Here is a 24,822-nt window from a genome sequence, read left to right as displayed (position 1 = left end):
ACAGTCAGAGCTGTGGCAGCCCCAGGCTGCCCTCCCTTGATGGAGTAGGCGCAGGCAGAACCCTGGTAGGGCCCTGGCTGGGCCGGGGACAGCCAGCCTCAAGGCCTGCCTACCTGCTCTGTGCCTGCTCACTTCTGCAGCACTTGCAGCTTGGCCTCCACCTCGCAACTGGCCTTGCACTGCGCATCCTTCTCCAAGTGCAGGCATGGCTGCTCCTCTGTGTGCTGCAGGATGCTCGGGGCTGGCAGGTGCGCCTGTGCCTGGGCTGCTTGAGAGGGCGGGGGCAGGCTGGCATTGCCTCTCCCCATGCTGTCCCAGGGCTTCTGTGGGAAGCGGAGCAGTGCTCAGCCTTGCGGCATGGCTTTGGGCCGTCTGTTCTTGTAGCTCCTATGCCCCCCTTGGCTGCTTCCCTGCAGGCTTGGGGAGCTGCCTCTCCACCTTCCCAGACGTGCACGGGGAAGCACTGTCTGCCCTGTAACTCTGCCACTAGTGATGCCCCAAAAGTGCAGGGTGCCTGCAGGGTCTTGCATTTCCCCACTGTTGCACCTTATGGATGCCAGATGTCACCTTGCTGTTGCCCTCTGCCACTGCAGCAAGCCACGGGCTCCAGCTACCACTGGGCCTGGGCTCCCTGCTGGAGCCACCAAGAATGTGGATCCCCAGGGTGCTGGCTGCAGGCTCCAGCCCTCACATGTCCCAGCCCTGGGGCCCTGGATGCCCCCCTCCTTGCTCACCCCACCTTCCTCAGCATTGCTTTGCCCAGCCCCTCTCCAGCCGTGTGTCCTGTGCCTGGTACTGGTGCTCCTCAGCTGCACACTTCTGCCTGCAGTGCATCACCTCTGCGTCTGCCATCACCCGTGTGAGCAGCATGGCTGCTGGCTCCTGCCTGGCCGCATGCACCTGCGCTGTGGCTGCTCAGCTGCCGGCACCGACCTGCTCAAGCAGCTCTGTGTGCTCCTTCAGTCTGCCGTAGCTGGTGTCAGAATGGCTGTAGGTGGCCATGCAGGAGGTGACCTCTGTCTGCACCGCCTCATCCTTCTGCTCCTGTGGAGAGGTGCATCACTGGCCTGTGGTACCCAGCAGGGTGCGGGACCCCCTGTATCACCCTGTGCCGCCGCTGTGGAGAGGCCACAGATGAAGAAGCAGCTAGTGTGGGACAGTCTGCGGGCAATGGGCTGTTGAGAAGGGCCTGTGGCCTGCACCAGGTGGGAGGCAGGATGGCTGCTGGCTCCTGGCCTTCTCATCCCTGTGCGGCCCCTGCAGTGCCCTCCCTGTTGTGGCAGTGTCTGCTGGACACCCAGCAGCCCTGGAAAGGCATCCCTGCGGTCCCTGGCTTGTGACAGGGCATGGGCAACGTGGGGAGAGTGGTGAGCTGAGCTCCCCGGCAGGACTGCGGGCTGCAGCAGTACCACCAGTGCAGGGATGTGCCCAGGGTGTCAGTAGGGCCACTGGGGGCTGCAGTCTTCCAGCTCTGCTCAGCTGGGTGGACCGGGCCATGCCAACTGTGCCAGCCCTTTGCCTGGGCTGGCTGGGCTGTTCCGTACACAGTGCAGTGCTAAATCCTTGTCCCACCGTGGCTGGCAGGACATCCCCTGCCCTCTCATGGTGGGGCTGGTCACCAGCTGTTTGCACAGGCAGGGCACTTGGGCAGGCATGGTGCCTAGCCCCTGATGGGATGGTTTTAGGGGGTGCATGGCCTCATGAAGCCTGGCCTGTGGCCATTGTGCCTGGCAGTGGTACCTTGCTCATCACCATTTGGTATTGCTGCATCAGAAAGACCAATACTTGGTGCTTCTGCTCCACTGCGTGCTCCTGCTGCTCCAGCTGGACCAGCTGCTTGTTGTTTGTGCCTGCGGAAGTCCAAGTCCAGTTGCAGCTCCTGTATCGAGCCCAGCGCCTGTGCTAACTCCAGCTTCTGTTGCTGAGTGTCCTGGCATGCTTGGGGCTCCCCTTGCTGTGGCTCCAGCACTGATGCTTGCTTCTGGCCCTATAACATAGCATGAGCAGCATCTGTCTGGCTCATTGCTGCGGCCAGCCCATCTCACAGCTCCTGCCAGGCACTGGAGATGGATGACAGTGCTGGCAGTCCAGGTTTTGGTCAGAGAGCAGCAATGCAGTATGCTGATGACCAGTGGGTGCAGACCTCTTGCCCTCCAGGCAGCACCACCTTGTGTGTGTGTACTGACAGTCTCCTTGGGCTCACAAACAGCCAAGCCCCCAATTCTGCTGACACTTGGCACTACAGTGATGCCAGCGTGAGCTGTGGCTGCTGCGGGAAATATTGGCAGTAGGACCAGTACAGCTGCAGCAGGACTGGATGCCCCTGAGCCCTTGTGCTCTCCCTAGCCCTGGGGAACGAGCTGTCTGGTGGCACTGGTGAGGGCTGGCCAGGGCCTTCTATACCACCCAGCCATCAGCCTGTGACTACACCACCAGTGCCTGGGGTGGGAGTGGGGTCGGCACTGCTCACCTGAGGCTGCCAGGCCTTTGTCTCCTCCTGAAGCTGCTGGATGGAGCTGCTCAGCTCTGGTGTTGCCTCCTTCGCTCCCAGTAGCTCTCCACAGGGACCCTCAGGCTGGCCCAGAGGTGTAGGAACCCTGCCGGACATGCCACATTTTGGCCATTCTCTCACTGCTGGAGGAACCACAACATGGGACAGGCCTTTCCCGCTGGCTCCAGACAACCATTGGTCCCAGGGAGGGGGCAGCCAGGGATGTCACCCCATCCTGTCGGGGGCAGCCCCTCATCCTGTGGCATTGGCACTGCAACTCGCCATCACAGGAGCACCCGGTGCCAGCAGGAGATGCTGAGCGTGGGGCTCCTGCAAAAGCAGGGCAGAGCTGCACGGGGGCCCACGGTCCTCCCTGCTTTCCATGAAGCACAAGCCCCCACTGCTGCCTGCAGTCCTCACCGAAGCCTTCCCGTGGCATGCTCCTCGATGGTGCTCTGTCCCTGGCATGCCATGACACTGCTCTGCCAGCAGCCTGTGCCCTGGTGCGGTTCTGGGAGCAATGTGCAGAACCAGAACCTTGTGATGTCATGCACTGGGGAACTCCTCCTGGAGCTGGTGCCTCCAGCAAGCCCCATCCCACCCTGCTGGCGTACCCAGCACTGGCTGGTACATAGTGAGGCCTGTGGCATCCTCGTGCCATGGCTGAGCCCTACCAGCCTCACACTGCCCTTGCACCCTCTTCTCTCTTTGCACCCTCTTCTGTCTGTGCTACCCACCTGGCACCCTCCTTGTGGCTGTGTTCTGGCCTTGTTGCTGGCCCCAGGACATGCTACAGGCCCGCAGCCAGGGGTCTGGGCCAGTGGGGCCAGCAGTAGTGCCACGCTCAGTGCCATACCCCGCGACAGCTGGGCACGGCTGCCTCCCACTGTGCTGGCCTGCAGCTGCCTGAGATGCCCCCCTGAGCTGCGCTGGGCTCTCAGAGCAGTTATTGACCACATCAACTAAGGCTGCTGCTTTGTGTTCCTCCCTGTCAAAAAGGTAAAAATAACAGGAACAAGTTGTCAGAAATGAAATTTCAATTTCTCCACGCCCTTCCCTGTCCATGCAGCTTCCCAGCACAGATCAATAGTGTTTAGACAGCCAAGGAGATTTTTTCCCCTCTTAAAGCAGCAGATCAATAGCAGAAAAAAACCCAAACCCAAAACAAACCCTCTGCCTGTGTGTGTGCATGCATGTGTTAGAGTAATTGTGAAGAAATGGGGCCTGAGGCTGCCCAAGCAATGAGATGGCAGCAGCTAGGGGGTGGGTGGCTGCGTGGTGTGGTCCCCTGCTCTGCACACCATGCATAGGGCACGGCCGGCAGGACCCACCGCAGGGGCACATCCTGGCAGGGCTCTGGGCCCCGGGGAGGCTGAGTGTCCCCCAGAAGCTTCCAGCGCCCATGGGTGAGGAGAGGCTGTGGGGATGGAGATGAGCCTGGCTGTCAGCCTGACTGCTGCTGGGGGGGCAGTCGATAGCAATGCAGATCAGCAGGTGCATGTGCAGCACTGATCTGCTGGGGAGAGGGCAGGCAGCTTTTGCAACGGGAAAAATCCTGTCATGCAACCCTGCAGGAAACTTTCACCCAGGGCTTTTAGGAGAACGACCCGCCAGCACACAGGGGATGGATGGACTGGTGCTGGGAGGAGGAATCTGTGTCCAGCCTTGGCAGGCAGTGACCTCCAGCTGGTTCCTGGGGCACAGGGGACCTGCCCCATCCCGTGGGGCTGCAGGTCACCCTGTAGACAGTGAGAGGTGTGGTTGCCAAAGCACCAGGTATGTAAGATGGTGAGCAGACAGGGAGAGAGGCAGTGCTAGCTCAGGGTGGATAACTGTGCAGCAGTGCAGTCGTGTGAAAAACAGTCCACAGAGGTATGGTGTGGATGGGCTTGCTGGCTGGTGAGATGGGGGTCTGTGCTGCCTGAGCTGGGGGGCCTCTGGGCAAGCCATGCACCCCAGGCCAGGGTGCTTGCTGAGGTGGGGCAAGCAGATGGAGCTGCCCCACCATGGCTTAGCAGCTCTGGGGAGTGTGTGGCTGGCCTGCCCTCCCTGCCCGGGGCCACATGCAGCAGCTCGGGTGCCCTGGTGTAGCAGAGCAGGTCACTGGGTGCCTGCAGTGCCTTGGACGTGGCCACACAGTGATGCCCCAGGCACACACCTGCTGCTGGCCCTGCCTGCCTGTGCCACTGGCTCCCAACGTCACCACCCCTCACTGATGCTCAGTGCAGTTTCACAGGTAAGTATTTTAACTGGCAATTTCCAACACCAAGCTGGGTCTAGAAGGTGAACGAAGATGTACCATAATAGGAATTATCAGTTGCCATGACGACCTGCTCCACCAGTGAGTCGAAGCCACAGGCGGTGGAAGCAGGAGCAGACACAGCACCGACACAGCACCAACACAGCCCTGCGAGCTGGGCCACTTAACCCACACTGTGCAGAACACAATTGAATTTAGCCCTAATTTCTGCCAGTGCGATGGAACAAAATTTCTCTGCCGATTTCAGTCTTGTTCAGGCAGTGGCAGCCAGGGCACAGTGTCCATGGCTGCCATCCTCTGCCTTGGTGCTCTGTTGCAGCCTTGTTGCTGCTTTAATTAAAGCCCGTTGCCTTCCCCTGGTAGCACCCTGCACACCTGGGTGTGCACTCAGCCCTGCTGGGGCTGAGCCCAGAGCAGCCCACACTGCTCTACAAGGCACAGTTCGGCATGGCTTGGCATTGCTCTGCTGTCCCGCAGCAGTATGCACCCAGATCTGCAGCCTGCAGCACCGTGGCCCACTTGCAGTCACTGCTTGCGTGGGCCTTTGCCACCTTGTTTGCCCTTGTCACTGCATGCAGCAGCCCTGGCTGTGCCACTGGGCTACACTCACTGCCAGGCTGGTTATTGCATGTGCTGTGATGGTCCGCATCGCCGTGCCACATGCACTGCACTGTGCCGTGCCGTGCTGCACTGCATTGTGCCACACATGCTGAGCTGTGCCACGCCATGCCATGTTGCATTGTGCAACACACAACACTGTGCTGCATTGTACCATGCACGCCATGCTGTGCTACACTGTGCTGTGCTGCAGGGACCCAGCCACCTGCTCCTAGAGCCGGGGAGCTGCAGTAGGGCTCTGCTTTGGGATGGCCCATGGGCTGCCTGTGCCCAGGCAGGTCTGACCCACTGCCATGCCTGTCCTTGCCCCCCAGCTCATGTGATCCTGCTGCCCCACGCTGCTGCTGTGGGCAGCGTCTGTCTTTGTGGGTCTCAACCCTGCTCCAGCTCCTTGTGAGCCTGTGGGGCAGCCCCACAGCCCTGACTCACAGCCACCTGCCCATGCTTGCCTGGTGCTGGGAGGACTGGGGGGCCAAACTGGACTCTGCTGGGTGAGCTGGCACCATGCAGTGTTTGGGGGTGGGAGTTGTCTCACTTTAATTACTGCAGTAATGTTATTCTTTTCAGTGCCACTTTAATTGAAATTAAACAGCTGCCACGTTCTGGCTGGGACAAAAGTGAATCCCTTTTCATTCTCCTCCAGTTTAATGAAGACTGACGTGCTGAGAGAAAACAAAGGCAATCCAGCTGCTGCCTCTCACCGGCACACGCACCAGCAATTACTGGGGACCCTGCAAGTGGGCAGAGGTACCCTGGAGCACCCCACAGCTGCCAGCACCAGGCAGCCCGGCCCCCATGCCCCAGGGCACTCCTGCCTAAAGGGTCTGGCTGGGGGGATGCAGGGGATGGGGTGCCCACGCGGCAGGGGATGCCAGCACAGGGGGTCAGGGAGCACTGTGGTGTGCCCAAGAATCGAGTCCAGGCTTTGATCCTATCTATTAAGAAGCACCCAGCCACCAGCCGTGCCCCAGTGCAGCCCCTTGGCCCTCCCGCGCTGCCGGGGTTGTCCAGTCTCTGCGAGCTCGGCCAGTGTCCACCTCCTGATGTTCAAAGTCACTGACTGGCCCACACAGCCTGGAAGCCTAAGCTGAGACAGCAGTATTAGCTGAGGAGGGCACCTCTCTTCAGCCTTAATTTTTCTCTCTGTTTTAGGACTAGGAGCTTGCTTGTGGTGCCATTCAATATTTTAAAATATGCAAAATGAGGCAGTGGTACAAACCTCATTAACACCCGCCTCCAACATCATTAAGATGTTTCCAAGAAAATTAATTGAGAGACTCATTAAAAATAAATTAAGAAAAATGTGTTGCAGAGCGCCTGCTCTGAGCTCGTAAATCACGGCTCAAAGCTCCAGGCCGCTGCACAGGCAATTAACACCAGCCAATTTGTTTTATCCTGACTGCGAAAATTAGAAAGCAGACATGGAGATTAGATTAGGGATGTCTGTCAAGCGGAACTTGGAGTGAATATTTTAGGATACAAAATGGAAATCAGGAAAACAAAGCTGGGACTTCATTTGGAAGAGCTGACAGGCAGAGGTGGGGAGGGAGGAGAGAGATTTAGATGTTTTGTGTTTCAAGGAGCGGCACCATTGTCTGTATTTAGATATGCACCCATCTCGCACTCCCACTACCAGACAGCTCTCCATTTTCATCTGCGCATCGCCAGTCCTTTGTGGCTGTGCGCACAGATACCGACTGCCCCTTTCGGGAAGCGTGAGCTCACATTGAGAGCACGCTTTGAAGTTGCTGTGTATTACGTAGCCTGAACCGACATGTCGCCTATGCATACTCTGATTACACACTTGGATTAGCAAACACAGTACAACTGGGTGAGACCGCTGCCTGGGACTTAGTCAGCTTTGTGCCATTAGCACCCCTTTGTCCACCTCTAGCACCTTCCATCAGAGGATCTCAAACTACTTTATATTCATGAACTGAACTGCAGAGCCCTTCTGCAAAATGAGCAAGTGTTATTATCCCTGTTTTGCACAGGGAAGCCAAAGCAGAGATAAGTTAAGGTCTTGTAACTATGTGAATGCATGCAGCAGCAGACACTGTATTTGTGCATACCAGTACGTGCTGGACACATTGACGGTTAGCTGTGCAGCCCAGCATCCAGCCACGACAGCAGCAGAATCAGCCACGGTGCACACGAGGGGACAGTTTGCAGACATCCACACTGACAGCTAACAAAAACGCAGGTCGGAGTGTCCTGCCTGTGGTCAGCTGTATAGCAGGGACAGATCGCTCCTGGGCCTTCTGCTGCTCAGGTTCAGCTGAGGCTGGCCTCTCCTGCCGCTGGGCGTTGCTCCCTAGCAGCCATCCTAAATGGCCATTTTTGGAAAGCAATGATCATGCTCTTGCACACAGGAAACAGGAAAAACCCCTGGACAGGGCAGATTTTAATCCATATTTTCTTTGCTTTCTTACCTCATGCCATCTAGACAAGTCCGATGCTCATGTCCCGAGGTCCAACTCCGTAACACGCCTGATGGTTTTGGGTGGCATTTTAAAAGAACGCTCCAAGTATCTGAACTGTTTAATAGCTTAGAAGTGCACTCCTGCATTTGAACCTATCCTTCTCTGACAGCCCCTTCTTTGCTGTCCCCTCCACAGAATGGAGGGGTGCTGCCTTCCTGCAGCCACTGTATGTCAGTTCAGTTAAATTTCAGTATTTAATGTGCATGTGAATTATGTACACTCCCCAGAATCCCATCTGGTTTTGACCAGGTACATCTACTGGCACCAGTGTGGGTCAAGCCCACTGATGGAATGGTTTTGGCTTGTAAATTCTTTTTATTTTGCCAGTGCAGTACTTCTGCATCTTTTAACACGAGGAACTTCTGCCTTCCCACCAAATGTAAGCCCACACATTCATGTACATGCTTTCCCTCAGCCCACCCCAAACGCTGCCTCAGTCTCTCCATGTGGGTTCCTGGATTGTGTGGTCTCTGTATCAGTGTCCCATGTACTGCAATTGAGAAAATGGAAAGCAAAAATCAGTTCGGAGTAAAACCCAGACGCAATCACCTTAATATGAGCAAGCTCTTGGCACGTACAAAGCAGCACAGAGGATGGTGAACTCCAGCAAGTGTGAGATGCCTGTGTCAGGAGTTGTTATAGTGTTTTTACCTAACAAATGGAAGAAAACAATGAAATGATGGATTAAGTCATTAATGATAAATTCATGCATGCAGGGATGGGGGGACAGCAAAGGAGGCGTCCCACCACCACTGAGATTCTGGGTGCTGTGCAGGCAGGACTCGGCTGCAGGCACATTGACATCAGGTCACTGCAAAATGTAAAATCCCACTTTCAGGGCCAAAGCACAGAACACTGCTCCTGCAGTGCAGAGACCTGTCCCAGGAGCATGGGCTTGCTGGGAGACATGGCAGTCTTGGAGCTTAATCATCGGCTTGCGGGTGCTTGGTGGAAGCTGTGGGCTAATGAATCAACACGATTGCTGAGTTAGCAACAGGTACACCTCAACAAGGAGCTGTGGTCTCTTCGTGGTGGCGGGAGCTCGTGTGCTCCTGGTGCTCGTGGTGCAGGGGGATGTTGGAGCCCTGGGTGAGGCTCCAAGAGGAGCCACAGGCACTGCCTCAGCCTGCAAGACTCAAGTGAAGCCGCCTGTGGCATTTAGTGGAGGAGAGAGTGAGGGGTAATCTGCTCACACATCTGCATGTAAGCGGTTTTGTGGAGAACAGCGTCGATAACAGAAGACTCTTAGATCTAACAGGTGAAAGTACATCTCAGTCTGATGACTGCAAGATGAAACAAGCCAAACTTGAATGAGCATGTACATTAATAGTTGGCAGAGTAAACTGAATGCTACAGGAAATGTGCCATCAGTGGACATTTAAAACAAAGTTTGGACAGCTTGTTCCATCTCTGGTCACCCAGTTACTGACTCCAAAGCAGACACTAATTCTGGTGGTCCTGTGCTGGGGTGGGAGATGCCACGCTGGGTCATCACTGCAGCAGCTGGTGCTCTGAGCCAGACACAACCATCCTGGGGCTTGTGCTCAAAGGGGTGATCCAGGCTGGGTAAGCTATTGTGGAACTATTGAAAGAGATCTTGGGCTGAGAGCTTCACTCAGGTTTTTAGTCCTGCTCAGAGGGTCTGTTTGTGTGTGGCAGGTGAGCAGAGGTCATGTGTGCTTCAGTGTTTCCAGGCTGAGTGGACCATGGATGTGATCATCTCCTACCCAGGCTGAACTTCTGAAACACTTCTGTTTTGCAGCTAAATTTTCCATGCTGACCCTTTGCATGAGGGTGCATTTAATTCAAATGTTTGATTAACCTCCTTTCAACTATTTCTGAGTTACGGAATGAGTGGAAAAATACCTGCATGTAAAAAAATTACTAGTGTTAAAAATAATTCTAACCACAGCAAAAATAGCTGCTTTTTTGTTTTGTTTTGTTTTGTTTAACCAGTCTTCATCCTCATGTGGCCCAACTCCTTCCCGAGAAACAAACACTTGCAAATACAACAGAAGTGTTTTTGAGCATGCTCGGATGGTAGGTATATGCTCAGCCTATGGCAGGGGGGAGAAGGAAAAAGAAAGTGGGGGGAAGTAAGCACTAATGGAAACCCAATCTCATTCCGCTCTCTTCCTCAACCTGAACATGAAGTGATCTGTGGATGTCATTTGTAAAAACAGAAGTTAAAAAGAATTCTTAAAATAACCAGACACCCCACCACCCCACCCCCCGCCTTACATGCACCACAGAAATCAAGCACATGCCTAAGACCTGGTAAAGGTGAAAATGGCAGCTGTGGTAACACCTGGCATCCCACAATTTAGAGGTTTCATGCTTTTTTATTGTTCTGCAATTTTTCAGCTCTACTTTGTGTCTATGCTTGTTTGCTGAGACCAGGATAGTATGAAAGATACCTCTCCCCAGGCTGCACGCACCCTCCCATCCGCCAGACATGCAGTGCAGAAAAGAAGATGCCTCTTCGTGCCTAAAGAAGAGACACGGGGAGGCTTAAAAAGAGTGACCATCAGTGTGCAGGAGGCCAGGCATGGGAGGGCAAGGCTGCAAAAAGGAGTGTGAGGCTTAAACAAGGGCAGAGGATTAGAGAGGGGTGTGTGGTATGTGGTAGTGCAAAAAGAAGGAGCAGTCCGTTAAGAGTTTTGAGGCCAGACAGCAGACTGAAAAAAACCGCATGAGGTCCAAAACATAGCGTGGGGGGTATACAGAAGGGGAAGGGGTGGCTGGAGGGGGTGCAGAGCCTGAAGAGTCAGGGGAGGTCTGTAGGGGACGGTGAGGCTGGCAGGAGGGGACGACACACAAGCAGCTGTGTGGAGGCAGAGAACTGGAGCCCAGAAGACAGCGAGACTGAAAAGGCAGGGGAGGCCAAAAGGGGAGGGAACGGTCTGGAAGGGAGCCAGGGGCTGGAAGCACTGGATGCTGGAGGGGAGGGGGCAACCCCTTTCGCGTGCCGGGGTCCGAAGGCCGGGGCGGTCGGAGGGGAGCGGGGCCACGAGGGGGCGGTGGGCTGGGGGCTGCGGCGGCGGGCGGCCCAGGACCAGAGGCCGAGGAGCACAGGAGGCGCAGTCGCAGGCGGCAGGCCGGGCCGGGCGGCTGCTCACGGCCACGGCCACGGCCACGGCCACGGCCACGTCCGACAGCCGCCTCGTCCCGGATCCCTCCGCGTTGCTGCCGCCGCCCGGCAGGGGTCGCTCGCGGCCCGCGCTGCGCCGCTCGCCGGGACGGCGGCTCCTCCCAGCGGCCGCCGGCGCGAGGCGGCTCCGGGCACCTTTGTTCTCCCGCGGCCGCCGCCTCGCCGCCCCGGGCGGCCCGTGCCGGCCCGTTCTGCCGCTCCGCGCGTCGGGGCGCTGCCCGGCCCGGAGGCAGCCCCGAGCCGTTGCCGCTAGACGGCTGGAGCGGCCAGGGCCGCCCTGCCGCCGCGGCCGCATCTCCCCCACCGGCCTGGCCAGGACCCTCCCCGGGGCCGCGCCGTGCTCCCCCGGGCGCAGCCGGGCCGGGCCGAGGAGCCGGGGGCAGCGCTGGGCCGGGGCGCGGAGGGAGGGGGGCGGTGGGTCCCGACCCGCCGGCGGGTTTCGTGAAAGGGAAAACGGGAACAGGGTTTGCGTTCGTGGAATTTTAATGCGCCTTGAAGGTTATTGCTGCGCAGTTGCAGCGCCCGTTTCCAGTTGTGTGTGTGCCGCGGGAGCGGGCAGCCCTGGCCTGAGCCCCCGGCGCTGGGCCGGCTGCAGGGGGCCGCGGCGGCGCGGGAGGGCTGCGGGCGGCTGGGCCCTGCGCCGGAGGGTCTCGTTATCCTTCCCGGGGCCCTGCCGTGACAAACACTTACTGAGAAAACATGGCACCTCTTAAGAGAGGGTCCCCTCCAGAGACGGGAGAAGTTAAGCACTGCACGTGTTAAAACAGAGTAGGGGGAGACGGCCGCGGCGGCAAAGCCAGGGAGGAACCTGCCCTGCTGCGCTGGGCTGAGAGCCCAAGCCAGATCCTGGGGCAGAGCCACCCCCGTGCCCCACTGCCTTGCCCCCTGCCCTCCCCAGGGGCACGGGCGGTGGGCTGGGGGCAGCAGGGAGGCCGGGGGGAGGGCTGGGGGCCCACCCAGCCGTCACACAGAAGCCACCCTTTGACGTTCCCATTGCTCAGCGCCAGGTACCTCGGCTGGTCCCTGGCACGACGACGCAGGTGCTGGTGTTGGAGGAACCGCCGGGGGCTTCGCTGAGAGACCAGAGGCTGCTGCCCCCTGTGCCTTTCCAGTGCCCTGGGGGGGACAGGCCCAGCGTCACAGCAGCACAGGGCAGGGGCCCCTTGAGACCATCTAGTCTACCCCCCCGCCCAGGTAGGGTCAGCGGGTGCAGGCTGTGCGGGGCTGTGTCTAGCTGGGTTTTAAGCACCTCCACCCAGGATGAGAGGCACCCACAGGCCAGCACGGGAGCTGCCCGGCGAAGGTGAAGCATGCACCATCGTGCTGGGGCTGCCTCCTGCCCAGCACCAGTGTGCTGGCAGTGCCTCTCTCAGTGCTGATTGTATTTACCCCATCGTGGCAACCACTTCCACTGCTGCTACTGCAAGCTGCCTCTTGGTTTCTTATGTCTGTGGGTTAAGGACATACGTAAGCTGTGTAGGAGCTGCTGCGTGTTCCTAGGAGGAATCATGAGCTAGAAATGAGCAGAAAGCAGAGATCCTGCTGGAAGAAGGAAGGCGTGAGTGAAGGAAAAGCAGTGCTGCTCAGGCCTGGTCACAGAACACGAAGCCTCAGTGGTTCTTGCAGTTACTGAGCTGCTGGGAGGTGGATGGTGCACCTGGACAGCTGCATCGGTTTGGGCTCTGGGGGCCTCCTCCAGAACCAGCAGCAACGGCAAGAGCAGGTGGCAAAAGACAAGGGGAAAACAAGGAGGCTGAGGAGAGACAGAAACCCGAGGGAGCCGGTAAGCGAAAAAAGCCTCCTGTGGTGGGGACCACAGGGGGAACCTCCACAGGGCAGGTGGGCATGGGAATCCAGAAAGAGGCAGAAAGAGAGGATCCTAATGCCCTTCCTTTCCTTGTGGTTAACCTTAACTCTCTGGCCAAAAAGAAAGGAATATTCTAAGACAGAGAAAAGAGAAAGCATCAAAAACAGGAGAGACAGAAGTCAAGGCCATACTGCAGCTGCGTAGAAAGCCTCATTAGCCCCACTGGCACAGCAATAGTCAGAGAAAAAAAAATCAGGAGTGATGCAAGGGGTTTGATTGCCAAGGGAGGAAGCCATCTCTTGATGTCTTCAAGTCTAGTTGAACACCTGTCTGAAGGTGCCTTCGTTAAACAAGTTACTGAATTTGGCAGTAACATGGTGAAATTTTCTTGACTGCAGGTACAGGTCAAACTGCGTGATCCCTTCCTGCTCTGTCTGTGAACCTACAGAAAGAAAATGCAAAGAAGGACTAAGAGAACGTGCCATTATTTGTGTTCATCGATAATGACTTCACATCAGTGTTTATCTGCAGGGACTCCAGCTGCATTCACTGGCTAGGTGTGCTTGTGCTGAAGGGTGAAAGGTGAGTGGGAACCACCCGGCAGAATTCTTGGGCAATGAAGCCAGCTGCTACTCAGCACTGAACTGTGCAGGCTGCATCAGCTGAAGTGTGTGGGCCTGTCCCTGTACCACGTGGGCCATCAACGGTCCTGTGTAACGGTGGCCTTTGTACTTGGTATGGTAATGAAGGTGGGATCTCCAAAGGAATCCTTGCAACAAGGTTGAAAGGGTGACCATATTCAACGGGCGCCGGTGTTTTCTTGAAAGAGGCTTGGTGTCCAAGTGCAGGGCAAATGCGGGTCTGCCTGACCTGACCAGAGTTTTGCTTCAGTGGAGAGCAGGCTCCGGCGCTCTTCCCACAGTGTTATGCAGCCTCTCACATGGGACTGCTGCTCAGTGACGTGCCTGGAAGAGAACAGGGCTGCAGTGTTGTGAGGCTGATCTTAATTCATCATTTCTTGTGTTTCAGATGTTTAGCAGCTGTCGTATCTTGAAGGTATGAGACAGCCAGGTGGTCTTAACCCTGCTGAAGTTCTGGGGCCTTTGCACTTTCTTTCTTACAAGATTTCGCTTGCAGTCCCAGCTGCCATCACTCTAGTCCCTTCTCAGGAGTGAGGGCTTGGGGCTGTGCTAGATAAAACCAGATATAGATGTAGAGATGGTTCTATGGAAATGTTTGCTCAGTGCCCAGGAGCAGCCCAAAAGGCAAACTGACTGTTAAGAATTATCCAGAAAATAATGGAGAACAGATCACAGTTATGCCACTGAATAGATCCATAGTGAAAGTTGCACTGTGATTACTATATGCAGCTCTGGTCTGCCTCTCTCAAGAAAAATAGAGTTGGAAGTGCTTCAGAGAAGAGCAACAAGGATGATCACATACAAAGAATATTTTCCATGTGAGGAAAAAGTAGGTAGTCTCTTTGGTCTGGAAAAGAAATGACTGAAGAGGATTATAAAATTGAGTTTGGCATCTAGAGGTTGTCTGCAGTATGATTTCTCGTTGTCCCTTCAATGTAAGAACCGGCGGCACCCCATAAATTACCAGGTAACAACTACAAAACAAAAAAAAGTTGTGGTTTTTTTTTAATGTCGTATGTTGTGTCAGATTGCTTCGCACAGGACAGGATGTGGTGGGCTCCCAAAGTTTATATGCATTCAAAAAGAAATTAAACCTTTTAATGGGAGAAAAATATCCACTTATGTTGATTAAATTCAGGACCCCACTTTTGCTTCTGAAGCCTCTGAGCTGTAGATGACTGGAGGCTCACAGAGTATTCTGAGCAGCACCGCAGTATCTCTGCCCTCTTTTTTACGCTGACCAAGAGAGCAGTTCTTGGCTACTGTCAGAGATGAGGCAGTGAGCTAGACAGACTTCCAGCTGATCGCGGAGTTTTCTTTCCTTCACTGCTCCAGGCTCCTTTGCAAGGACTGATCCTGCCTGCTCTCAGTATCAGTCTGTTCTCCTTTTTTAAGGAGCTGTATCCATAAAGCCTAGCTTAAAAATTTGCAGTGGTCCCCCGTGTCAGGGCACAGGTGAGCCTTCATAGACTAATCCGCTTCTAAGTAATGCTCACTCTCAGCAGTGGCAGAGCTGGCAGTAAGGACAGCAGAAGCCTCTGTGTCTCAGTCCCTCTCTACAAGGAGCTGCCAGGGTGTCTAGCCAACACCTCCTTTGCTGTTGAGTCAGCTGGCCCACTTCCACGTGAAAGCCTTGCTTTGTCCTCACTGGGAGCCCTGGGGCTGGGTTTGAGGCACATGCCCTCCTGCAGGTCAGGGAGCCCCTCTGCCCTGGGCACAAGCGGCAGCGTGGGCCCTGGGAGCTGCTGCCTGGATGCGGCTTGCAGGGTGCTGAGGGTCCCTGGGGCATGAGGGTTGCCCAGTGGCCTCCTCAGGGGACTCGGCCAGGCCAGAGGAGTCTCAGAGAGCAAGGTGCTGCTGCCCACAGCTGGGAAGTCATCTGCTCCCACATCCATGACACATGGGCTTCTGCACAGCCCGATGGGTCTGGAACGTGGGGTCCTGTCTGAGGCAGCCTCACGTTGTGCTGCATGCCTCCAGAGGACATCACGCGGGAGAGGCAACGCTGGTCGGCTGCTGCTCCGCAGGGGGAATGCGGGGGTCCCGCAGGCACCTGGGTTTGCCACAGGCACTGGAGCTGTGAGGTGTGCACTCACCTGTGCTGAACGAGGGGTGCCTCAGCCAGCGCACTTCTCAAGTTCTGGCCTCTGGAGCAGGTCGGGGAGCAAGGTGCCATGCTTGAGTGACAGCGAGGGGGGAAGGAGTGTAAAGAGACACAGCAGAGAAACTGTAGTAGCTCCCGGGATGTTTGCAGCAATGGCTGTTTACACATGCACTGTTACCAGTGATAGTGGGTAACATCTGTGCAGTTTTCTAAGAAATGTTTGACCATTAATGTTTGGTGAGACTTTTTTTTTTTTTTTTTTGCAGAGTACATACACCAGTTTACAGCCATCTCTAACTGTATCCAACTTTTACTGTCACAGAACTACAAGTGGTTCTTGTTGCTGTGGTATGTGTGTGGGAGGCACCCACCCAAGCACTGCCTTCTGACGTGACACTGCTCACAGCCCAGGATCCTCTAGCCCTGCAGAGATTTTTCCTCCACCTGGAGGAGCGCCGCCAGCCATCCTCCCCTCTGGGCTCTACAGCTAACAGAGGTCACTGTCAGCCCTTTCCCCACTCTCCTATACCTCCGCACAGCAGTGTTGGTGCTTACCTTCTCAGGGCTACATGGTCAGACGGGGGGGGCACAGCAGAGCCTGCTCAATTGTCCCAGCCAGCGCAAGTCTGACTACACAGTTCCCACTATGGAAATAATGAGAGCCCAGTGTAGAGCTCTAGCAACTATCTGGTAGTTTTTCAGCAGGCTGTGGGTTTACCAGATTTGTGTAAGCATGCTGCTCCTCCTTTGGTCAGCTGGAGTGCTGGTTTTGGCCACAGCAACTGGTGTCTGTCAGGAGCTGGTATAAGAGCCTGCAATAGGTTGCAGAGAGCAAGATGGGTCACAGTGGCTCCCTGGTGGGTACCAAACTGCACTGTTGTTCTGCCACACACAGTACTGGGCTCTGTCCCTTTTCTTGTTTTCACTGCCGTTCCTGCAAGACAACTTCAAATGAATGAAATGAATGACTGTTTTTTGTATGATGACGTGATTCCAAATGCCCCACTGCAGATGCGCTAGCCAGATTCCAAGAATCCATCACCAAACTGCGCTGTCTCCTTCTGCTGGTGGAGAAATTGAAAACAGTTTTTTGTAGCTACGCTGAAACTTCACAGTTGATTTTAAGCCTCTTAGCATAATACTGAATGCAAGTTCCTGCTGAGGGCTATCGACTTCAGTACGTGCCAAGCTGCAGGGAACACCCCGTGCCATGCCTTGCATGTGACAGAACGCTTCCCTGCACCAGCAGTGTGACTCAGATCAGAGACCAGCTTCCTGGGATTTCCCATCAGCGTCCTTTAAGACTGCCATCCGGCAGAAGGGATCTGTGCAGCCACAAGGTGAAATGCACCAGGCAAAAGCATCATCTTCACAACACACAAAGGGGTTATGCACAGTCTGAAAACAGCAACACGCTGCCCCCTGCTCAGGGGTGGAGACATACTGCCTGCTGGGGCCCTGGGGATGGAGGAGGCTAGCCCTTCAGATGTCGCTTTCCCAGGTCAGGTGTGCTTCTAAGTGCACACCATGTCAAAGCAATTGCACGTTCTTCTAGTGTAAATCCTAACCTGACTTCTCTCAAAGCATCTGCTCTCATGCTGCCATGATGCTAAGGAATGCCTGCATGGTGGAATGTGATGATATACCTCAAATATTTGTAATAAAGAGCAGTGGTGGTTTGGTGCTGTAGGACCCCACCAAGGCCACAGGTTATTCGCAGCCCCCATATGTTAAGAGCAGCAGGCAGCATTCAGTGCTGCAGCTGTGCTTTGGTAGCACTGGTGACTGATGTGCAGGCAGCATCACAGTAAGAAATGTAATTGCTGCTTATGGGATCCATATTGTCCCCAGTCTGCTCTGTGCTTTTGTCTCTTCTCACACCTACCTTCTTTCACAGCTGTTCCAGTGTGTCAGTTCCATAAAAGCTCCCAATATATGAAACTGATGAGACACATTGTAGGTCTTCTTAAAGCATCCAGATGGGTGCCCCTTTAGCCAAGCCCTTTCCTACACTCTCCCAAGTACCAACACAAGTCAGAGAATGCAAGAGTTTCCCTTGGCACCATTCGTTGGTGGGCGATACGGGCCAGCCACCCGAGCAGCTCCTGGAGGCGAGCTGCTTGGTGCTGTTCCTGTGGCCACTTCAAGCAGTGCCGCTGCTTTCTCACACACTTCCTATTCTGCTGCACACAGCTCTCTGGAGCAATCTAGTGGTCACAGAGCCTCCATCTTTTTATCATGCAGTGATTCTCCTACACCATTACTTTTGCATACCTTCCACTGCAGAAAAGAAGAGGCCAATGAATGTCCAGCCAGCATTTCCCTTTCTTTTCTCTGTTAGATCGTCCTGTTTAGTGGCAGAGCATGGTAATTGGCCAAATATCATATTAGAGGCATGGTTTTAACAAGGGTAGCTCTGCCCAGCCACACGGTTCCACACGGTAAACATGAATGCAGCGACTGAAAGGGGCCCCTGGTCTAGTTTGGAAATGCTCCCCGATTTCTGGAGTTCGTTAGTACAGCCTCAAAATTATGGACTACCACACTTTCCATTCTGAATTAAAGACCATCTACTAAAGACTCTCACTTCAAAAAACAGACAGGCACTTTCTAATATCAAGCAAAATGCCTGAAGAATAAATTGCTCCTATCAGAAATAAAGCATTTTATTTCTGCCACAAGCAGAGAGATCTGTGCTTATAAGTCTCTCCAAAGGCAACTCCATCTTTCCTGCTTTCCTCTCATTTTCTTTTGATGCACCGAGCCTGCATACTGCAGTGCTGTGATTGGATTCAGCTTTGGAGCAGTGTAATTGTAAATATTCATTGGAATCCAAGCTAGTTTTCCCAAGTCTCTCTTAAAGGCTCTGCAGCTATACAAACAGCCGTTGCTCTGCATTAGCCTCACAGCCTGGAGGCTGCCTATTTCTCCACAGCCCCAAAGAATGCTCCTTCAGAAGCTGCATGGAGAGAAATCAGCCTTGCAGATCATTTTGGTCAATGCTTTATTATTTTCTTTATTCCCTCTTTAATGTCTGTGTTGTAGAACTGGCTCTCAGACCCAGGTACCTGGTGGGGTTCCTCACCAGCATCTACACAAATAACACAGTTCACCTCCACTTGCAGTTCCCACTGGCTGTGTGTGTTTCTGGCCCCATCTGCCTACTGATGGTGCTGGGATGTCTGTGTGAGCTGCGCTGACTCCTGGTACATGGTACACAGCATATGCCTGTGCACATTACACCCTCCCAGTGAGAACCCGTAAGCCAAGTGGGTGCTGCGCTGCGAGGCTCAGTGGGTGGGCAACGCACATCTTGCTACGAACTGCACCCCATTGGTTATTGAGAAGAAAGCAGATAGATCAACCACTGATACCCAGGCAATTCTGCCTATCCAGCTACTGCAGTTCCATGACTGCACTCAAACAGCAGGAGGTAAACAAGGGGCAGTGGACTCCTACAGCCATCAAGGAGCAGAGGCGAGACTTTTCCATCAGTCAGAGCCTGACCTCCGTGTTGCTTGGGCCAGCCACTGCACAGCAAGACTACATGCCATCAAGCTGACCTTGCTCTCCAGGTGGTCTCTGACTGATAGCCACGTCCTGCACAATTCATTTGCAAAGCAGCACATGGAAGAAACTGCACACAACTATTCTCCCAAGAATGGAAATTGAATCCAAAAGTTCTGATAGCAAATCTACACTCCCATCTCTGCCTCATCTACTCTTATGTTTACCACCAAGGGTGGAACTGCAGTGCTCAGACCAAAGCCTGAGGCACAGCAGCACATGTCATACAGATGGTGGTATCAGAGCCTTCATCACCCTCTGACATCCTCCAGGCTCCACTTGCTCTATTCAGCATATGTTAAAGCACATGTTTTGGCTACTGGGTAACCTGTGACCAGACAAGTAGGTAGTAAAAGGGGGAAAATCCAGCTTTCTTTCCGCATGCCAGTTCCTGAATGCAGCTCAGCAAACAAGTCACCTACCAGTTCCAGTGGAAGCAGTGCAGACTGATGGGTGTATCGCTAAAGGGAGCAGCTCAGAGGCTGTCAGCCGCACAGTTCTATTCCTTGCTGCAGCACTGTTCCTTGATCCTTGTCTGATTCAGTTGGGGCCCTGGCATCAGTTCTCAGCCACCTGCACCAAGGCCACTGCTCACCCCATGGAGCATGTCTTTGCCCAGGAGCATCCCAGGCAGCAGGCTCCTCTGGAACATGTGAAGGAGTGCCAAGCCGCCAGCCCAGTATGTTCAGGTGAGTGCTAAGGCTCCAGTATGAGAGATTAGGCGGGTCTCCTTAGTTGTGGAGGGCTGGAAGGGGGGAGTCTGTGTATATGGAGATCTTTAGCCCACAGCACTCAGAACCCTGTTCCCTGAGAAGAGAGATGAAGGAACATCACTAATGAGGAAGACACATAAGGATGAATTTACATGGGAAAACACTAGTGTGTACTCCCCAGCAAGCCCCTCCTGTGAACAAGCCTGCAGGAGCGTAACAGCGAGGTGGAAGAATGCTCCCACAAACCAGCACCGCTACTCAGCATGGGAACGCAGCCAGCACTGCTGGAGATGTGACACCACCTGAAGCACAAAGCTGGGACTAAGTCTTGTGGAGATCAGGTGAACCCCAGTAGGATGCGGGCACACATCCCAAGACTCAAGTGCGGTCACTTGGCTAGAAAGGGGAATCAGCCTGGGAAATGATGTGTTGGTAGCACGTGAACACTAAGGGAGACTGCAGTGGGGCTCTGAAGAAGGTAGAGCTGGGTTTCGAGGTGTGGGCAAGGATAGATTTAGGAAATGAGCAAGGCTGGCATGAACCTCAAGAGGCTGATTGCCCATCTTCCAGTTCTAAGCCAGGGGAACCTACAAGCACCCTGTTTTTTGTTTATCTGTCCTTAAAAAATCCACAGGCTCCTGGCAGTCTGCTCATGTGCTTTGTTCTCCTCCCCATTAGAAAACTATTCCTAACCTGAATCTTTCTTGATGCAGGCTGTGTCCCTTAGTTCTTGTGTGTGCCTTTGTGGACATGGAGAACAGATGGCTTTGTTCCTCTTTCCAGGCGCTTCTCACATGCAGCTGGTGTTGTGATTTTCTTCAGTCATGCAGGAGAAAAATCCAAACAACAAAACAGCCAGATCAGAAACAACGAAAGAAAACCCATCTAGTGGAACTCACTGCCACACAAAAGAGACAGCAGCTAGGAGTACCCTGTGAGAACAGATAAATTAATGAGGCCTTTATAAAGACAACAGCTCCCAGAGTCAAAATAGCTTTGCAGAGAGAAATGCCCTGCTCCAGCAGATCTAGATCTCTTTGTGGTATCCACCAAACTGTCCTCTTTATAGCTTTTCCCACCACAGAGATGGGCACCTCAAGGCTAACTGCCTTCAGATGTTGTGAAGGAGACTGCCCTGGAGAAAGTCCAGCCTCCAGCCGAAGGGAAAGAACATGGAAAACCTCATGGTCATGAGCTGGGGCTGGATGCTGAGATGCCCAGCGGCTGAATGGTGGAAGGAGCCAGTCCCTGGGGTCGCTGTGGGAATTCACCCTCTCCTCTCCCAGCGCCTTTCTCCCACCCACAGTACAACGCCGCGTGGCTGGTGGCTGCCTGCCGGGAGGAGCGTGCCAGAGGACCGGGGGGAGCGTGCCAGAGGACTCCCCGGCCTTTGCAAGTCTCTGGGCTTTGTGCTGCCACCCAGCCCGGAGCACCAGCAGGGTCCCTGGCATGAGAACACAGCAGCACTTTTTCTGCACAGCCCTGGTGCCGAGAAGCCTTCCTGGCACGAGCTGGAAGCACAGTCCTTCCCTTCCAGCTCCATTTTCCAAAGCAGCAAGAGTGGTGTTCTTCCGAGCTCCTGCTATGATGATTTATCCAGGTCACGGTGAGGACAGCTGGCTAACTGAGGTTAACAGCTTTCTCGGTTTCATTTCAAAAAGACATTAGCATGGGGGCTGTATTAAACAACGATATGCCAAATCCTGATTCATTCACCGGGAGAGCTCATGATCAGGTGGGGGACTCAGCTGACAGGCAGGGCTGTGCTGCTAGCCTTTCCTTGAAGGGCAGGGCCATAACTCATGCTCCCAGTGCTAAATTACACCTGACACTCCTTGCAGAGGGCTTCTGGTGTGTGCAGCCTGCTACAGGCATCCTCGGACTGCCCACTGTGGGAGCCCAAAGCCCCCCAACCAGGAGATTTATCAGCAACCACGTCCAGCTCAAAAAAAAAAAAAAAGAAGATTGAGGCCCTTCTGTCTGGAAGAAGGATGATGGAAAGGAAACATGACAGAACACTATAAAATTAGAAGTGTCACAGGGAAAGTGACTAAGGAATGACTGTTCATGGTCTCTTCCAATAAAACCACAGAAATTGTCAGGGGACAGGTTCAAAATAAACACAAGGAGGTGACTCTGCATCCCACATGTAGTTAAACGATGGAACTCACTGCTACAAGACATTGTAGAAGCTGGATAATATCTGAGTTACAAAAATAGTTTGACAACTTGTGGGTGAAAATTCCTCAAGGGCTGTTAAACACAAAGACTCACACCTGGGCTCAGGAAACCTCTTCACCACAGAAGGTGGGCGAGCATCTTGGGGTAATATCATAAGCTTCCCTTGTTTTTCCCAGGGGAAAAGAGCTCTTTCCCAGGCACAGGCATGAGCTGCTGCCAGATACAGAGCTAGGCAGAACACTGTTCTGAGCCAGAGTAGTGTTATATTTTTATATAAGAGGCTTGTTGAGTACTTTATTTGGGAGTTTTGTAGGAGGAAGTTTAGAGCTGGGCTCTTCCACACCAAACCCAAGCAGCTAGGCTCAGCTGAACTTGGTTATCAATGAATGGAGGGATAGGATGGTAAGACCAAATATAAGGAGAATGAGAAGTGTAATTCCTGCCCTGCCATGCTGTCCTTGCACAGATCAGTACACAGTCACCTGCATACATACGCAGTACCAAACACGGGCACGCACTGACACATGTGCAGATTTGTTTGTCCTCCACCATTCACACACGCAGACAAAGGCACATGAACTTCCCGCACCCAGCCTTCACTAGTGGGCAGTCGGAAAACAGACTGGCAGCGTGCAGTGCAGCCCACCCACTGCGCTGTCCCTTCACACACAGAACAATGGGTGACTTGGCAGTAAATGGAACACCGTCTCGTTATTGCCTTTCAAATGAAATGAACATAATCATTGTGTCGTGTTCACATATGGTGCAATATAGATATTGTTCATATATGTTCATATCATGTGAACATATGTGAAACAAAATGTTTCCACTTTGACTAATAAGGGGACATCCCCTCCCTGATTTTAAAACACCTCTGAGCTGCTGCTCAGACAAACCAGCTGTGCTGAGCTTATTGCTGCTATCCGGCATGCTGGTGCCTGATACTCCAGTATCAAGAGTACCTGGTTTAGTCTTTCAGAACACTGAGAATATTTAACTATAAAGTTAGAATAGACATAATTTTTCTGGCTTATGTGGTGCTGAAAGAGGTGAGAAGTGGGTACTATGGAGGACAGATGCAGGTTAAGCAAGTAATTCTGCAGTGTGTAGCAGCAGTAGCTGCACAGATTTTCAGGATCAGCTCTCTTCACCCTCTGTTCGCCGTATGGATCTGAATGACAGCTCGTGGTCAAAATCCACTCATGACTACAGGTGGACATCACTCAGACAATGCTGTGGCTGAGGAGGTGGGGGGGTGACATGCTCTCCCAAACCAGATTCACATGCAGGAGGAATACGGTGTCTGAGCAAACGGCCTGACTCCTGGCAGCCTCTGAAATACAGGGATAGGAAGAGAGGAACTGTAGCAGGGCTGGGCAAACGGAGCCGGCACAGAGAGGGCTGGCACAAGCACTGCCCAACAGGACTCCTGTCAGGTCCGCAGGGCGATGAGGGTACTCCCACCCTAACTGTCTGCCTGTCCTGGAGCAAACTGAGGATTTCATCCCCAGCAGCACAGTGGAATAGATCTGAACAAGCCTCGTCTCGTGGCTCGCTACACATCCTAACCACCAGCTAGGACACTGCTGTCCTGGGAGGGATTTTCTCTGCTGGCCATCCTGTTCCCTTCTCTCCAAGGTCAGCAGCAGGAGCACCATCCAGAATGCCTGTGCATTACAGCAGCCACATCCTCAAGTGCAATCTTAGCACCTATTTACAGTCAGCAGAGCCACAGCTGTCTCCTCGGTTCCCTGGACCTTCCCCTCCTTGCTGGGATTTGACAGACTTTGCTTTCGCATCTTTAGCCCTTCCTTATGCTGCCATGTAAACGAGAACAGTAGATTATCACTATTGCTCTGAATGCATTAAATGAAGTTCCCTTCCCAGCCTGGGCTGCCAAGCTAGGGTGGACTGGCATATTTTCCTACCTGCTTCTGAGCTTCCTCCTGCAGCTGGTGGCTGGCCTCCGGGTCTTGGCTGAGCTGCTGGATTCGGCTGCATTTCTGCTCCAGTTCTGCCTGCCTCTCCCTCTGCTTGGTCTGCAGTTGATAGATCCTCTGCTCTTGAGCATCCAGCTATTGACCCGCCCAGGGAAAGAAAGAAAAAATGGAAAAAAAAATCAATTAATACTAAACGGCTTAACAAAACCCTGAACAGCAGAGGCCTGATGCTGCTGGGGGTGGGGATTGTTGGGAGGAGACACCCCCCCGCACACATTAGCTGCAAAAACCTGATGTTCTGGGGACAGGAAGCCAATATGGTAGGTGTGATCTGACACGCACGCCCGTGGCAGCAGCGGTATGTCCAACTCAGGGACGGCAGAGACTCTGCTGCACTGGGGTACCTGCCTCCTCTGCTCACGGAGGGGGTGTCAGGCAGCCTGGGTGACAAAAACAAAGAGCAGCTGAGCAAAAATAAAGTTATTCTAACTAATATCTAAATAACCAGCTCCTGATCAATCCAGCTGCATGCTGGGGCTCTGTGCTCCTCCACTCTGCACTGAGGACCGCTTCCCCCAGGCCTGTCCGCCACCAAGTGATGGGGAAGTGGCACGCCGGTACCCTGCAGCTTGGCCATCCACCCCTCTTGTCCCACAAGGCTTTGAGGGCTCAGTATTTCCACTTCTTGGCATCCCAGCTAGAGTTTACACAGGGAGGGAGCAGGAGAGCATCATGAATGTCAACCAAGGAGCAATTAGCATGACAAGACGGAAGTATCGATCCATTAGAGCTAGCAGTGCTGCAGCAGTCCTGCGGTGGAGCAGCTCCCCGGCTACTGACCCCGATGTCTTTGCAATGGGTGTCTC

General features: G+C 54.0%; 1 long non-coding RNA gene across 1 annotated transcript in view; it reads right to left on the bottom strand.

The window, feature by feature from the left end:
- Positions 1-8,147: 8,147 nt before the first annotated feature.
- Positions 8,148-24,822, bottom strand: part of LOC114015255 (uncharacterized) — a 124,346-nt gene continuing 107,671 nt past the window's right edge. The window contains exons 6-7 of the long non-coding RNA XR_003559093.2: positions 23,945-24,091; positions 8,148-8,342 (exon numbers count right to left, since the gene is read on the bottom strand). This is a non-coding gene — a long non-coding RNA (uncharacterized LOC114015255). The remainder of the gene's footprint in view (positions 8,343-23,944; positions 24,092-24,822) is intronic.

This window comes from Falco cherrug, chromosome 14, assembly GCF_023634085.1.
Source record: "Falco cherrug isolate bFalChe1 chromosome 14, bFalChe1.pri, whole genome shotgun sequence".
In the NCBI taxonomy this organism is placed as follows: Eukaryota; Metazoa; Chordata; class Aves; order Falconiformes; family Falconidae; genus Falco; species Falco cherrug.
This window is presented reverse-complemented; position numbering and strand designations above follow the sequence as displayed.